Raw genomic sequence first — 16,574 nt, 5'->3', positions numbered from 1 at the left:
GCCATTAGAAATGACAAATACCCACCATTTGCTTCAACATGGATGGAACTGGAGGGTATTATGCTGAGTGAAATAAGTCAATCGGAGAAGGACAAACATTATATGTTCTCATTCATTTGGGGAATATAAATAATAGTGAAAGGGAATAGAGGGGAAGGAATTAAAAATGGGTAGGAAATATCAGAAAGGGAGACAGAACATAAAGACTCCTAACTCTGGGAAACGAACTAAGGGTGGTGGAAGGGGAGGAGGGCGGGGGGTGGGGGTGACTGGGTGACAGGCACTGAGGGGGGCACTTGACGGGATGAGAACTGGGTGTTATTCTGTATGTTGGAAAATTGAACACCAATAAAAAATAAATCTATAAAAAAAAAAAAGAATCAATTATTCTACTGCCAAGAAAAACCTCTCCAGCCAGGAGATGATGTCTGAGACACTGTCAACCAGGGTCCCCGACTGACAGATTCCATTTAAGTGACACCAACAATTATAAATTCTTTCTAGACCACCATTTGCATTCCAAGGATGGTAATTCTTATGTAGAACCCAGGCATTAACTTGCTTCCCTCCTGGAACTATAGTGACATGCACATTAGTAGCGGTTATAAAAGGTCTTCAAGTGTTTACAGATAACAAAAGCCCCGAAGATATCAGTTCACTTTAACTCACTGGCCAGGACTCTTAAGAATCATAGAATTGCCCAAGACTTCCTCTGTTGCCTTTGGTAATACATACTGGTGTACTTGAGTACTGCCTTCAGCCAACTGGAAAGTTCAAAACAGAGTGAACCACCTGCATTTCCAAAGTAGACTCTGATGGCTTATAGGATTTGTTCAGCTTGGGCCTGGGATTTAAGGGGGTGAGGTTGACACTGTAAGTTGGCCTCATCCTGATGCTTGGAGTCCTGTTAATAGTAACCTTAATTAAATGCTGTACAAGAGGATTTGAATGGATTTGGTTTTATTCTGTGTCAGTCAGATTAATGAGCATGGCTGACAGAGAGGCCTACTCATGGGAACATTTACCAGAATCCAAGATAATTGGGTTGAATGGCAGCCTTCCCAAAGATATGTTTGTCTTAGCCCCTAGAACCTGTAAATGTGACCTTTATTAAGAAAAAGGGTCTCTGCAGATTAACTAGGTTAAGAATCTTGAGATGAAATTATCCTGGATTATCCAGATAGCCTCTAAATTCAATGCCAAGTGTCCTTATAAGAGACCCACGGAAGAGAGCCACAGAAAAAAAGGAGGAGGCTGTGTGAAGATGGAGGCCACTGGTAGAAAGACGTGGCCACAGCGAAGGCACACCTGGGGCCATCAGAAGCTAGAAGAGACTGGGAAGCATTTGAACCTTTGGAGGAAATATGGCTGTGCTAACAGCTGGATTTCAGACTCCTGGCCTCTGCACAAGAATACATTTATGTTGTTTTAAGCCCGCCAATTTGTTGTAATTTGTTAGGGTACTCTCAGAACACTAATACTACTGTGTTGAAAAGAGGGTTGGAAATTACTGGGAAACATTTTCCCACAAGTATATTTTTCTGTTTCTCTTGCAAGCAAGGCACTGACAGTCCTGGATTATCTTTTGAAGGAATAGATTTGGTAGAGCTAGTGTTCCCCTTCAGAGCAGTGGGCAGGTCTGAATACTGGCCCTTTTAGAAAATGTGAGCTTCTAGGCTCAGGCTTTTCCCCCTGTGATGAGATCCGCTGTGTGTTCAGGTGTCACCTGGCTGCTCTGCATCAACTGTGGGACCTGGGGCTCAAGGGGTGGCTGGTGATGCTGATACTTTGGCTACTGCCATTACTATGGGGAATACATTGTCTGCCATCCCCAATCCCAGGGGATTCATGTCTTCTGTCAGCATCCAGGAAACTGGTAGATTAATTTATTAATGTAGGTGATTTCTCAGCATCTTCACAGTTCTTGACAGATACTATTCTTAGATGTTGTGTAATTAGGCCATCAGTACCTCTTTACCTCCGTCCCCACCTTGTCTAAATGCCTAGTTCAATCCTGTCCCCTCTCTTACAATTCTCTAAAACTATGTGAACATTATTTGTCAAAGAAGTACATCATCTGTAAAGAGACTGACTTATTATAACATTTTATATTTTCATCAGTTAGTAAAGGGGGGTAAAGGAGAGGGAAATTCTTGCTTTTGAAAATCTGCTGAGTCAAGGAATGGAGAGATTGATGCACACATGAGCAGGAGCAAATTTTTGCATCTTTACAAAGTCATATGGAGTCAAGAATGCTTCTGTTAGAATCTGTCATCCGTACTTGTCACCTCAAATTAGATGAAGAACTTCTCCATTGACAACTTCTCTACAGGCAGGAGATGTGATTCCACTCCCGGGCAGCCCCTGAGAGCTGAGATAAGCAACTGTATCGGTGCATGTTGAACTTTATGAAAAGACTAATGACTAGTCTTGACAAATTATGACTAATTTGTGCCATTTGTGGTTAAATGTCGTCAATGCATCGTATCAACAATCCTGTCATCATTCAAAACCAGGCAGAGAAAGGAATAGGAAGAATGTTTTAGTTAACAAGCCTACGCTGGTCAGGGCAGGCTAGAGACAAAGTCCTGAGCTGTCAAAGCTCATCCTGACTGCCACCCACTCCTTTGCTAAGCGTGGCACCTTTCTCTAGGACCTTTTGCTGCCTCCAGCTGCCTCTGGCCAGCGCCCTTGATGCCAAAGCTCTGGGTGCTCCCCCCAGGCCTTAACGTACTGCCAAACATACCTGTCCAGGAGTTTCCACATCATCCCCATTGCAAGTGAAAGGCACCCCATTCATCCTACCTTGCTTTCCAATTGGGTCACTCATGGAGGGCCCTGGAAGATGCAGGTGGCAACATTATAGCCTGAAAGCTGTTTTCCCCAAACCTGAGAGACTGTATCTGATGAGCTGAGTGGAGAAATAAATCTCTATGTTGTGTACACTCTACCTTTTACTTCAAAGAAAGGATCATCCCTGCTCAGCAATTCCAGAGGAGAAAAGAGTTGTTTCCTATATAATCTGCAAGATAAAGACTCTGGTTCCAGCCCAGGTCACATACCCTTTTGGGGACACTTGCTGAACTGGGCAGGCCTGGGTCACAGGCCTAATGCTCTGCCTGGGATGGCCAGTTCTTTTGGGTAGGGGGTGGGTGAAGGGGTAGGGTGGAGATTCTAGCCAGATCCAAGATGGAGGCCCACTTCCAAAGGCTTATGTAGACCCAGCTCTGATACGGCTATGAGGAGGCTGGGTGCTTCCACATCTAGACGTGTGAGGGCTTGGGGAGTTCAGCACTCAGTCACACAGCTGGCCAGGGTTTAGTCTGCTGATCTCTGAAGTATTGGCCAAATTTTGATCACTAGCATCTAGGGAAAGTACTTCCTAAGAAGACCCAATGTCAGATAATGCCAGGTCACATGGAACTGTGTTCCTCAGCATCAAGGAGGCCAAGGTCCTTTAAACATCGTGGACTATTGTTCTCTGTATCTTATGCTGCACCTGTTGACAGTTATTAGGATGGCACAGCAGATAGTGGCATTCATTCTGCTACTCCTCACACTCATGCCTCTAGCAGGTATAACTGAGCCAGAAAGCACCTCAGAATTGTTTTCAACAAAGTTGTCCAGGCAATCATTCCTGGTAGGTGAACTGGTATTGAGATAACACCTATTTGTTATCCCTGCACCATGCTGTCACAAACCAATTAATTGATGACTTGTTTTGCCATGTCTTGGCCATATGTGAAATTTCCAGTACTAAAATTGCATAGAGACTACACCAGTTTAGGGTGCCTGGGTGGCTCAGTTGGCTGTGTCAGACTCTTGGTATCAACTCAGGCCATAATCTCAGGGTTGTGGGATTGAGCCCCACATCCAACTCTGCACTCAACGGGGAGTCTGCTTGAAATTCTCTTCCTCTGCCCCTCCCCTTACTTGTGGGCATGTGCACACTCTCTCACTCTCTCAAATAAGTAAATAAATATTTTTTAAAAATCAGACATTACCAGTAAGTGCTGAGTATTGTGAAAAAGCCTATCTCAATAAGGCTTCGGCAAAAATGTATACTGGAATGATATATAACTTTTCAGGCACAGCAGTATTATCCAAACTAATAGATATCCAGTAGATGTCTCCATACACATATGATCTTTCCAGATTTCCTTATTTAAGGATGAACAAACTGAAACAACAACATACAAGTAAGAAGGGCATGGCCCTGAAGACACAGAGCAAATTCATGCTTTAAAGGAGATTTACTACTGGAAAAATGGAAGCCAACTTTGGAAAGCAGCTTCTCTGTGATCTCAAACAGTTACCAGAAAATACTAACTTTAAAAAATGATATAGGAAATACAAAGAACAACTGATAAGGATGCAAGTTGAGACAAAATAGAGCTGGATTAAAAGAACAAACCAAAAGTAAAACAGATGAGGGCAAGAGACAGCAGCACAGCCAGTGTAGAAAACTGAATTTAAAATGTAAAATACAAGTTTAAGAGTCTTTCCGAAAACATGAAGGCATAACGACAAAGGACACGGTGGTGATTTGAACAAAACAATGAACAAACTTCAATTAAACTTCATTAATATATATATATGTATATATATATATATATATATATATATATATATATATACCTGCACTTGGTCAAGGTAGTTTTATAAATGAGTACTAAATTTTTAAGGAAAAAAATAAACTTTTAAGGACTCTTTATTATGTCTATGTTGTCATGGAGAATAGAAAAAAAAAGAAAGTTTCTCCATCTTATCTTATGAGACTACAAAGTTTCTTCATATCAAAACTAGACACCATCAGAGGAAGAGAAAACAGAATTATAGGTCAATTCTACTAATAAACATAGATTTTAAAAATTCTCAATAAAATGTTAATAAATCAACTCCAGCAACACATAATACAATAAGAAATCATGGACAATACAAGGATATAGGATGTTTTAACATTAGAAAATTAGAAAATATAATTCAACCTATTATCAGATTAAAGAAGATAAACCAGGGATCCCTGGGTGGCTCAGTGGTTTGGTGCCTGCCTTCAGCCCAGGGCATAGTCCTGGGGTCCTGGGATCAGGTCCCACGTCGGGCTCCCTGCGTGGAACCTGCTTCTCCCTCTGCCTGTGTCTCTGCCTCTCTCTCTCTCTCCCTCTCTCCCTCTCTCTCTGTGTCTCTCATGAATGAATAAATAAAATCTTTAAAAAAATAAAGAAGATAAACCATCTCAGTAAAGCAGAAAATGCATTAGATGAAATTCAGCATTCATTTATAATTTATTAAAAAAAAAAGAAATTTAGTCAACTGAGACTAGAAGGAATTTCCTTAAAATAATGAAGACATCAATCAAAATTCTACATCACACATAATACTGTTGAAATGATAAATCTTCCCTTTTAAAACTAAGTCACAAAAATGCCAAGTATCAACATCTATTCTTGGAGATCTTAGCTGCACAGCAAAACAAGGAAAACAATAGAAAGACCTAGAAAGGAAGAAGCTAAACCATCATTGTTCACAAATAACATTAGTTTCTACATCAAAAATCCAAGAGAATCTATAGAAAGATTATTCAAATTTATTAAACACATTTTATGTTATATATCCGTATGCTTAGGCATGTCCAGTGGATATCAAATGCTCACCCTCTGCCAGGTATGGTGCTACATGTGGCATGTTGAATGGTGAATAAAAGAGATAGGGACCCTGCCTTCATAGTTTACAACTAGTGAAGGAGACAGACAGTTAAACAAAAGGATAATAATAAAGTGAAATAAGTGTTATTGTAGGGCGAGAATTTGTAGTGAGAGACTCTGTGCAAAGAGGGCAAATGGGTTAAACAAATCTTCCCCAAAGAATTGATATATGAACTGGAATTGATATGAAAGCTGTAAAGCAGTTAGGCAAAGAGCCTGGGAAGAGTATTCTAGCAAGGTGTTGTTCAGAGTGTAACTAGCAGAGGATGGTAGAAAAGTTCTGCACAACTGGATATGCAGAATCAGAGGGGAAGTGGGAGCAGTCAGCACAGGGCCTTGGAAACCATGGTGAGTAGAGTGAGCATTATCCTAAGGGTGGTAGATGCCATCCAGAACTTTTGAGAAGTTTGCATTTTAGAAAAACAACCCTGGCTGCAGTGTGGTGAATAAACAGGGAGAGGATGTACCAGACTGAGCTAAGGAAAATGGTTGGTGGAAACTGCAATAATCCCAAGAGACAATGGTAGCCTATGCCAAGGTAGAAGCTGAGAGGAACTGGACAGGTTTGGGATGTATTCAGAAGACGGGGTTGGACCAGGAGACTGGTTGGATACAACATATGAGGGAGGAATGACATTCGAGTATATTGCTAGGGTGTACCAAAGACTGGAAACAAATGCACTCAAATGTTCAAATTATCTATAAGTCATAAATTTATGGATAATTTTTGTGTTCTTCTTATATTCCTGAGATCATAGACCTGAGCTGAGGGGTGCCTGGGTGGCTCAGTCGGTTAAGTGCCTGCCTGCCTTTGGCTCAGGTCATGATCCCACGATCCTGGGATTGGATCCGGCAGTCAGGCTCCCTGCTCAGTGAGGAATATGCTTCTCCCTCTGCCCCTCTCCCTGCTCATGCTTATTCTCTCTCAAATAAATAAATAAAATCCTTACCAAAAAAAAAAAAAAAAAAGACCTAAACCGAGAGCCAAACTCTTAATTGAGTGAGCCACCCAGGTGCCTCATCCCAGTTGTCTATGAAGTATTTATTCCTTTCATAATCAAGAGAAAATTATGAATAACTCTTTTCTTGTTCCTAACATCTAATCCTAAGGACTTTTCTAGGAAAACTATTATAACGCATACTAACAGAACGATGGGTTGTCCATGTGCTGTTCTCCCATATGATGTATTTTGCTTTTTATTGGTGGTTTCTAATGCCAATTTGTAATTCTGAAAGACTGCCTGGTGTGGAAGCTGGCAATTAATATGAAAAAGTGGGAATAGCCCAAGTTTTGTGAATACAGCTTAGTATTGTTTATCAGCTTAGTAGTCTTGGGAAAGTCACCTAAAGTCTCTGGAAATACTCTCTCACACTTTCAGTGTGAAGTGTAATAATGTGTGTGAAAACACTTATACAGATGTTAGTAGTTATGTGGCACCGTCTACAGGTCAAGTTCAAACACCTTGCCTGGCACTTTGATCCTTGAAAAACTTTCCTGAAGTTAACCCTCCATTTCTGCCTTCTCACACTTCACTCTTCTGTTAAGCACTCCCCATAACTCTGTTATACTCACTCTATGCTCACTTTCTCAGCTCCCTGTACATTTAAGCATTTGCAAAGTATGAAGTGGTGGTACACATATTTTCAAGATGATGCCTAATAGTTTAAGTGTTCATATGTCCTGATTTGCCTGTTGTCCTGGCATCTCACACATTTTACATTTATCTTTTCTTTTTACATTTATATTGAATAACTGTGTCCTTTACTGTGCATAGCTTTAGAAATCTGAGACCTCCTTGGCCTGCTAAATCCTGGTAGACTTTGGATTTGATCCCACAGGGCTCAGATCTTGAGCAAATGATCTCTCTCTGAATTTCAGTTTACTCCTCTATAAGTTGGAGGTAAGAATATCCACCTTATAGAGATTAGGAATCATATTCATAAAGTGACTGGCACATGGTAGGTGTTCAGTAAACCCATATTGTTATTCCAGAGGTGCTGTAGTAATTATTCTGATAATTTTTTATTTTTGGAAAACAAGCAAAAATATGTTATTGTCATCAACATGACCAGCTTTTTGGTGAAGGAGAGATATGGATTTTTAAAAAATATCTTTAAAAAGATATTTATTTATTTTAGAGAGTGAGAGAGAGACAACACAAGCAGGAGGGGCAGAGGGAGAGAGAGAATCTCAAGCAGACTCTGCACTGAGCACTGAGCCTGATGCAGGGCTTGATCTCGTAACCCTCAGATCACGACCTGAGCTGAAACCAAGAGTCAATGGCTCAACCAACCGCAACAACCAGGTGTTCCGGGATATGAGTGTATGTTCAAAATAATATTTTACATATTTTTACATGTACAATTTTCTGTGCCCAGTCTACATAATTCTTTCATAACCCCCTGAATTAACCCAAGTAAAGACCAACTATTCAATCAAGACAATAAGTCCCCCAAATCTTCAGCACCCCTGGAAAAAGTTATCCAATGGAAAACCCCATCCTTTTACCCTCTACTCCTCTTACCTATTTTGTGGTTCATACTAGCTTTTCAGATGTGATGGATAAAACTCAGTGTACTAGGGCAAGGAACCAGAGGAAAACTTAACCATCAAACTTCATCACTTCCTGATGTAGGATGACATACACTCTCAATTAACATGTACCCTAGGAAAGCATAGAATAAAAAAAGAAGCAGGTACTGTATAAATAAATGTAACCTTCGTCTTTTAAAATTATATTAAAGTTTGGTTTCACCCTTTCAAACATCCAGACTGTGAGCTGGATCTCAAAATCTTCCAAAGCTACTTCCTCCTTTGGATAAACAAGTGTCAATAGTCACAGCTGTTGAAGGCTTCAAAGGACAAGCCCAGGGATGCATCACCTTGCACCAGTCAGTCACCAAGGGAAACCAAGGACCTGGAGGTGCCAATTGACTCTGAGCAATGGGGAAGGCCCAGGGATAATGTGACATCTTTCAATTGGCCTTTGTGGGAAACATTTTTTCCCCCTTTTCTAAGACCAGGGAAGCAAAATTCCATTGATCATTGTTCCTAGAATTTTGGCAAGCAATGGTATCCTACAGGTGTTCTCGCAGCCTGCCTTGTGGGGATGTTCAACCAGGAAGTGGGTCCATAAACAGGACAGAACCACACAGACACAAGCCATGTGAGGAAATCCCCAAGGAATTGGTCAGCACAGACATGATTTTCTTTCATAAGCAGAAATGTTCCTTTGGATTTCCTTTCACAGGGATGATTTAACTTCATCTATAATTCTTTTTTCTATCTCTACTTGGGCAGCTCTGTGAAAATAAGTCAAATTACACTATTAATGTGGCCATTTTAATTGTATCCCCATAGATGTCCTTCTTTCCCATAATCTACTTCCCATAATCTACATAATTTCAAAGAATTATTTCACTTTTAATTTTTTTTCTACTTTCTGATGTCTTCCTCGGATATTAAAAAAAAATTATTTACAAACAGGAATCATTTGCAAATGGCCTTTTTCCCAGGAGAGAAATGTCCAGGACAGGTTGTAGATTAAGATAATCAGATGCGGGGATCCCTGGGTGGCGCAGTGGTTTGGCGCCTGCCTTTAGCCCAGGGCGCGATCCTGGAGATCCGGGATCGAATCCCACATCGGGCTCCCGGTGCATGGAGCCTGCTTCTCCCTCTGCCTGTGTCTCTGCCTCTCTCTCTCTCTCTGTGTGTGTGGCTATCATAAATAAAATAAAAATTAAAAGAAAAAAAAAGATTAAATTACAATTTGCTGTGACGTTTTTTTAAAAAAAAAAAAAGATAATCAGATGCACTATTTCCCAGAGATGAATCTCAGTTTTAATGAGTTTTAAATGTTTTAGGGACTTTACTTAGAGCTTTTAAGACTATGTCTTCATCTCACCTCTATTTTTAGGTTTCGAAGGGTGAAGACACTTGTCTATAAAAAATGAAATGGGATCCAAGAGAATTAGATGTCAGTGGGTCTCCAGGAGAGTACACTCTGTAGAACATGAGAAGGCCAATCACATGTTTAGGCAGTGAGTCTGAAGGCGTTTGGCTACAATTCAAGTGAGCATGTCCCTGGCCTGGAGCCAGAATCATGAGCTGCAGAAACCATTTGCACTTTGGACTGCCTGGAAAATGCTGGTGGTTTTTGAAGCATACACATACAGGTAACCCCTGCAGGACTCACATATGTTCTACTGGGAGTCCAGAGTCACATGTTCTTTTTTTTCCTATTCAGGGAACTTAGGCATATTCCCATTTCTGTGATTTAGTTTTTAACAGAAGGGGATCCCTGGGTGGCGCAGCGGTTTGGAGCCTGCCTTTGGCCCAGGGCGCGATCCTGGAGACCCAGGATCGAATCCCACGTCGGGCTCCCGGTGCATGGAGCCTGCTTCTCCCTCTGCCTCTCTCTCTGTGTGTGTGACTATCATAAATAAAAAAAAAAAAAAAAAAAAATTAACAGAAGAATTGGCACAATTCCTATATTCTGATCCTTCCCTGCAAGAGGAGTATTTGCATAGATTTCATTAATTTATGAGCTGAAAAAACATATAAACTGTTTATGGCTCCTTGGGTGAGACATGCAGTTGAGAGGTGACAATTTATATGCATTAGAGGCCAGAGGAGTAGGTCCTCCAGTTTTGATATCTTTTTTTTTTTTTTACCACATTATGAAGGAAAAAGGGAGCAGGATTGAAAAAACACAGGTTTTGGTGACAAAAGCACCTTTTATCAACTATGAGATGTCTGGTAAGCAGTTCCATTGTGCTAACCAGTTTACCAGGGAAAATGACACAGAGTTTCCTTAGGTTACTATGAGATTCTCCCAGTAACAATGCTTGGCCTATGATAAGCAGTCGATAAATCTTAGGTTCTTTTCCTTACTCTAAATTTTTATCAACAGCTCACTCATTAAACAAAAAACAAATGATCCTTTTTGAACACCAGAAATGTACAAGAGTATAAGCACAATTTCCATCATATGCTCAGTATTGTTAGGTACAGTGAAGAATATTTAAAAACTATAAAATAAATAATACTTAAAACCCAAGAATCAAAGGATGACCCAATCATCCATAATATATGAAGAACACCTACAACTCAACAACAAAAAGACAATCAATCCAATTAAAAAATGGGCAAGAGGGGTACCTGGGTGTTTCAGTTGGTTGGGTGGTTGGTCATGATCTCAGGGTCCTGGGATCGAGCCCTATATTGGGCTCCATGCTCAGTGTGATCTGCTTGTCCCCCCTCCCTCTGCTCCTCCCCCCCATTTTCTCTCTCTCATAAATAACTAAAATATGTTTTTAAAAAGGGATAAGAAATCTGATTATTTCTCCAAAGAAGGCAACTAATAAGCAGAAGAAAAGACGCTGAACTACACTGGCCATAGGGAAATGCAAATCATGATCATCTAGGATGATTATCATTAAGAAAACAGATAATGACAAGTGTAAGAAAGGATGTAGATCAATTGGTATGCTCATACACTGTTGTTAGGAATGTAAAATGGTACAGCTACTTTGGAAAACAGTGTGGCATTTCCTCAAAACTTTAAATATAGAGCTACCAAATGACTCAGCAATCCCACTCCTAGGTATATACCCAAGAAAAATGAAAACATGTCCACAGAAAAACTTGTACATGAATTTTCATAGCAGCGTTATTCAAAAGACCCAAAGTGAAAACAACCCAAATGTCCATCAACTGATGAATGGAGAAACCTAATGTGCTGTACCCATATAGTGGAATATTATTTACCAATAAAAATGAAGTATCAATGCTTGTTATAACATGGACAACCCTTGAAGACATTAAAACGCAAAATATTCATAGCAAAAGATTACATATGGTATAACTGTATTTATATAAATTGTCTGGAGTAGATGAATCTATAGAAATAGAAAGTAGATTAGTTGTTGCCTAGGGTGGGTTGAGGGAGGTTTGGAAGAGTATATTAGTTTCCTAGACTTGCCATAAGAAAGAGTTAAAAATTGAGTGGCTTAGAAAAACAGAAATTTATTCTCTGATAGTTTTGGAGGCTAGAATTCCATGATCAGTGTTGGTGGGACCATACTCCTTCTGAAGGACATTGGGATAAAGGTCCTAGGCATCTACAGAAGAATCCCTCCTTACTTAATCTAGCTTCTGGTTACCTGAAATCCTTGGCTTTCCTTGGTTTGTAGAAGCATCCTTTCAATCTCTGACTCTGTCTTTACAAGGAATTCTTCCTATATGCCTATATCTCTTCATCCACATTTCCCTCTCCTTATAAGGACATCAAATCATGTTGGATTTAGGGACCACTCCAATCCAGTATGACCTCATCTTAACTTGAGTACATCTACAAAGACCCTGCTTCTGATTAGGTCACATTAATAGGATCTGGGGGTTAGGACTTGAACATGTCTCTCAGGGGACACAATTCAACTCACAACCTGGAGAAATGGGGAGTGACTGCTGATGGGCAGTGTTTCTTTTGGGGATAATGAAAATGTTTGAAACTTGATTGTGATAATAATGGTTGTCCAACTGTATGAAAATACTAAAAGGTGTTGGATTGTACACTTTAAGTAGGTGAATTGTATGGTATGAGAATTATATTTCCATAAAGCAATTATTTAAAAAATAAACTCTAAAACATGGTCCCTGTCCTTTTCTGGCTACAGTCTAATTAAGCAAATCAGTTTGTTCACGTGAAGCAAATGAACAACAGAAGTCACTATACAATGAAATGTCAGGTCATTCTGTGTGATGATCAATATTGTAGACACCTATAAAAGACGATGAAGAGAGCAGCATAATCCCAGAAAGCTTCATAGGTGAGGTGTGATTCATATGGAATCTTGAAATATGAGTAGGATTTAAAATTACTTCTTGGGCAAACAAAGGGTTGCAGAAGGGGAGGTGGGGGGATAAGGTAACTGGGTGAGGGGCAGTAAGGAGGGCACATGAGATGAGCAGTGGGTGTTATACTATATGTTGGCAAATTGAATTTAAATTAAATAAATAAATACACAAATACATACATACATACATACATAAAATTACGTCTTGAGGATTTAAAATGGCCTTAAATTCCCCCCCACTGCTCCGTGCTCTTGGGTCTCCTCCGGCCCTGGCTTCCAGGGGCTGCCTCCAGCTTCAGCACCCAGCCCCAGCCCCAGGCCCCTCCGGGTAAACCCCCCTTCCCACGCCCTAGCAGACCAGACCCCCGCAGGATGGGCTTTCCCGGTTGGTCCCCCCTTTCCCCACCTCTCCCAGTGCTGGGGACTTTATGGAAGCCCACTTGGTGTGCATCTGTTGAGCCTGGAGGGCAGCTTGCTGGTCACTGTAGATGCTCTCCTGGGAAGAATCAAAGAGATGGAAATTCTTCCTGTGTAACCCCAGGAAGCAGCAGCCCAGGCCAGGAGCCCAGGAGCTGCGCTGGGGAGGGAGGGAAACGCTCGGTGAGGAGAGAGGAGGAAGCCCAGAGCCCTAAGCGACTTTTGGAGGACTCGCTCTGGTTCCACCAGTGTGGACTGAAAGGGATTCATTTCCCTGGGGAAAGTGTTTTTGCATCATTTTCTGAACTCTATATGGCTAGTAGGTGATTTTTTTTCTGGCAACGGCCTGTGCCTGCACACCTGCCAGATGTCCTAGGCAACTGGGACGTCTCACCTGCTCATCTGTCCACGTTTCCCACTAGATCATAAGCAGCCTGAGCGCAGGAACTGAGTCTTTTTCCTTAAGTGAAAAAATTGGGGCGGTTGATAAATTGTTTGCTTAGTAAATCCGTTAGTTTACAGATAGCTCTTAGGCACTGATACTTTGTTTTATTTAATACACTCACTGAATGCTGTCTTAATTTCTCAACCAAAAAAGTAATAAGTGCTTAGAATATTGTGAACATCAATTTTGATAGAGAGTGATTTTCCTATATTGTGCAAAAGTCAAGTAAAAAAGCAATACATTAATAATTCTGTTACTGATTTAATTATTTTAAGTAATGCTATTAACATTACCTGAATGCTTTCTGCATCATAATATATAGGATATTTTTCTTTTATCATATTATATTATGTGTCTAAATTCCCAAGAAATAGATGGGGCATTTTATAACAAAAAGCATATGAAAATGGCCAGTAATTCTCAAACTTCACTGAGCATTAGAATCCCTAGGATGTTTGTGTAAAATGCAAACTCCTGAGTCCCACTTCTATAGAGTCTGATTAACATGTCTGTCGAGGGGGCAGGAAAGAGCATTTTTAACAAACAGCGATAGTGATTCTCCCTTAGGGCTGATTTTGAGAAACATTGCAATAGTATCCCCAAACTAAAAATCAGGATCAAAGAGAAGGAAGCATATGAAAATGGTAGCTGAAAAGGCCAATGCAGTGTCTCAGATGCAGCTTAAATTTATTTTGAGGTCTTTGGCAACTGCAGAAAAAGAGAAAGATGATAATTTACACCGTTCTCATGACTAGGAAGGCAAAAGTGTACTATTCCTTAGGAGACAAGTGTTTTCCTAACACTAGATACCGAAAAATATTTTTTATATGAGGTCTTTACAGAAGAGATGCCCAGGCTTACTCAAGGCTGGGCGCAGAAAGGGGTGTTTGCTGAGTGGGAGGTTGTTACCAGTGGCTCTGCTCTCAGGAATGCGCCTGCCGCAAAAGCAGTGATAAAGCCAAATACAGATAAGTTCTGTTCAACAAATATTTATTTGCCATTTACCATGTGCCAGATACTGTACAAAATGCTGGTGAAACACAGTAAAATAGCCCTGCTCCTGAGAGGCTGATGGCAAGTGACGCCAAAGGTTATAAGCTGAGCAAGCAGCTCACCGACAAGCATGCAGAGTTCAAGTCTAGGAAGTAAGCAACAGATTGTATGGGAGAGTTGCCTGACACATGAGCAGGAAGTGCCCAGGGGTTGGATGGAAGCAGGAAACTGTGCTTTCAGTAGGGTGAGCTTTTAACGTGGGTCCTAGATCAGCTCACAGAATCCAGGCCTGATAGGAGCCCCACCAGGTCAGAGAGGCCACTTGAAGTGATGATGTGTTGTGTGACGGGTCCTCCACATGAGTTAGGTTCCAGATAGGGTATAGGAAAAAAATGACATTTAATCAAAAATTTTCTCTTACAAAATTCCTTATATTGTTCATAAAATAAAACATGCATATACACAACATATGTAGAAGTATGCAGTATGGTAAATACACCATGCACAAAATGCAATTTTTACTTATTTTAAGTTATACCATTTAAATAATTTCTTTTTTCCTACTCACTGTTGAAGCATAGATGGTTCACATAGTTAAAATCATGTATGCTGTGAAATGGATGATATCTTCAGTAGGATTTTTCTAGTTTTTGCAACAAATACAAAAAACAGATTCCACATGAGTGATACTTGCAGCCATCTTCAGTAAAATCTGAATGCTGAAACTTAAAAATGATTCTAGCATTGAGTTCATAGGATATAGTATTCCGTGGGCTAACTTGACTTAAGGTGGAATTTAAACAGCCCAGAAGTGCTGAATTCTAGATGCTTCATCCCTATGACATTCTCTAAATCCTGTCCCTCTGCACAGCTCTTTGTAAGAGTTGGCGGTAAACTGTTTAAGCATTTGCTGTCTACAAGGGCTGCTGTGCTGGTCTTCCCCATTTCTGATTCAAGCTAGTTCCTTTAGGAAAACAAAGGAGGGGACTGTAGAGATGACGCCCAGATGTGAATATCATGAAGTGTAGCCTATGTTTTTGCCAGAATAGAAAGCTATCCCACATTCACAAAGAAGGTGGCCACACAAATAAAGATTTTTCTCAATAGCTCTGGGTCGACTTTAGTACTTAAATACATTTTACCCTGAAATTTTGAGTTCTTATCCCTAAAACAAGGCAGAAATAGTTTTGGTCTAGAAAAAAAATTCAAAAAAGATGTTACAGGTTGCCCACTATAGATGTAGAAGAGGTTCAAGAGGGTTTTTTCTGATGGTGAGCAGCGTGTCACATCTCATAGAACCGTAAGAATAAGTTAGTCATAAAATGTATTAGGTTTCTGACTATGTGTCTCCTGCTTGCTTTCATTCCCTGGCTAGGCTCTGGCCTCATCTGCACACCCTCCCTGCCACCTGAACCTCAGCAGTTCTTGTGTTTGGATCGTTCCTAACACATGAATACCAACAGCTCATAGTGACCTCACTTTGCTCAACAGTAGATACAGGCTACTCCTTGAAAGGAGATCTACCATGAATGGGATTCCAAGGTAGCATTGCCCCAGAGAGCTTGAATGACAGAATGTAAGTCTCAAAGAGACTTTAGGCCATCATAGAACAATCCTGTTACTTCATAATTCTTAATACAAATTTTCCATGTGCAACATTATCTTATCCTGACAAAAAGTAGCTTTTAATTATGATTTGGTTTATATAAGAGGTTGACTTTGTTATTTATTTGAGGAAATTATGGTCTCAATTTGCTTTCGTGCTTGCATGTTTTTACAAAATTTAGAATGTACATTCAGGTTAGCTGCTTTTGAAGTCAACCTGCTGAGCCAAGCCAATGGTACTTGGACAGTCTCTTTGTTTAAGTAGGCTCTATGCTGGGCCTAATGCAGGGCTTGAACTCACAACCCTGAGATAAATACCTGAGCCAAGACTAAGAGTCAGACACCCAACTGACTGAGCCACCCAGGCCTCCCAAGGCTACTGAGGTAGTCTTAAGGCAGAGTCTTTCTTGGTGTACAATCTAATACATACCTGAGATCAGTGCATCCCAACTGGGGTAGGTCTTGTCAGAAGTAATACAGAGTGGTTCTAAAGCTATGAGCATGTTTCTGGGTTGCCTTCACTATCTCAAACACTTTGCAAATAGAGCACG

The 16,574-nt window shown here is 40.5% G+C and overlaps 1 long non-coding RNA gene across 1 annotated transcript; it reads right to left on the bottom strand.

Annotated features, from left to right (window-relative positions):
• Nucleotides 1-2,093: 2,093 nt before the first annotated feature.
• Nucleotides 2,094-8,739, bottom strand: LOC140616445 (uncharacterized). Its single transcript, XR_012016928.1, has 3 exons — nucleotides 8,589-8,739; nucleotides 8,231-8,371; nucleotides 2,094-2,371 (listed from the first exon to the last, which is right to left on the bottom strand). It is a non-coding gene; the product is annotated as an uncharacterized lncRNA (long non-coding RNA).
• Between the last annotated feature and the right edge of the window lie 7,835 nt (nucleotides 8,740-16,574).

The sequence above is a fragment of the Canis lupus genome, chromosome 24 (genome assembly GCF_048164855.1).
Source record: "Canis lupus baileyi chromosome 24, mCanLup2.hap1, whole genome shotgun sequence".
NCBI lineage: Eukaryota > Metazoa > Chordata > Mammalia > Carnivora > Canidae > Canis > Canis lupus.
This window is presented reverse-complemented; position numbering and strand designations above follow the sequence as displayed.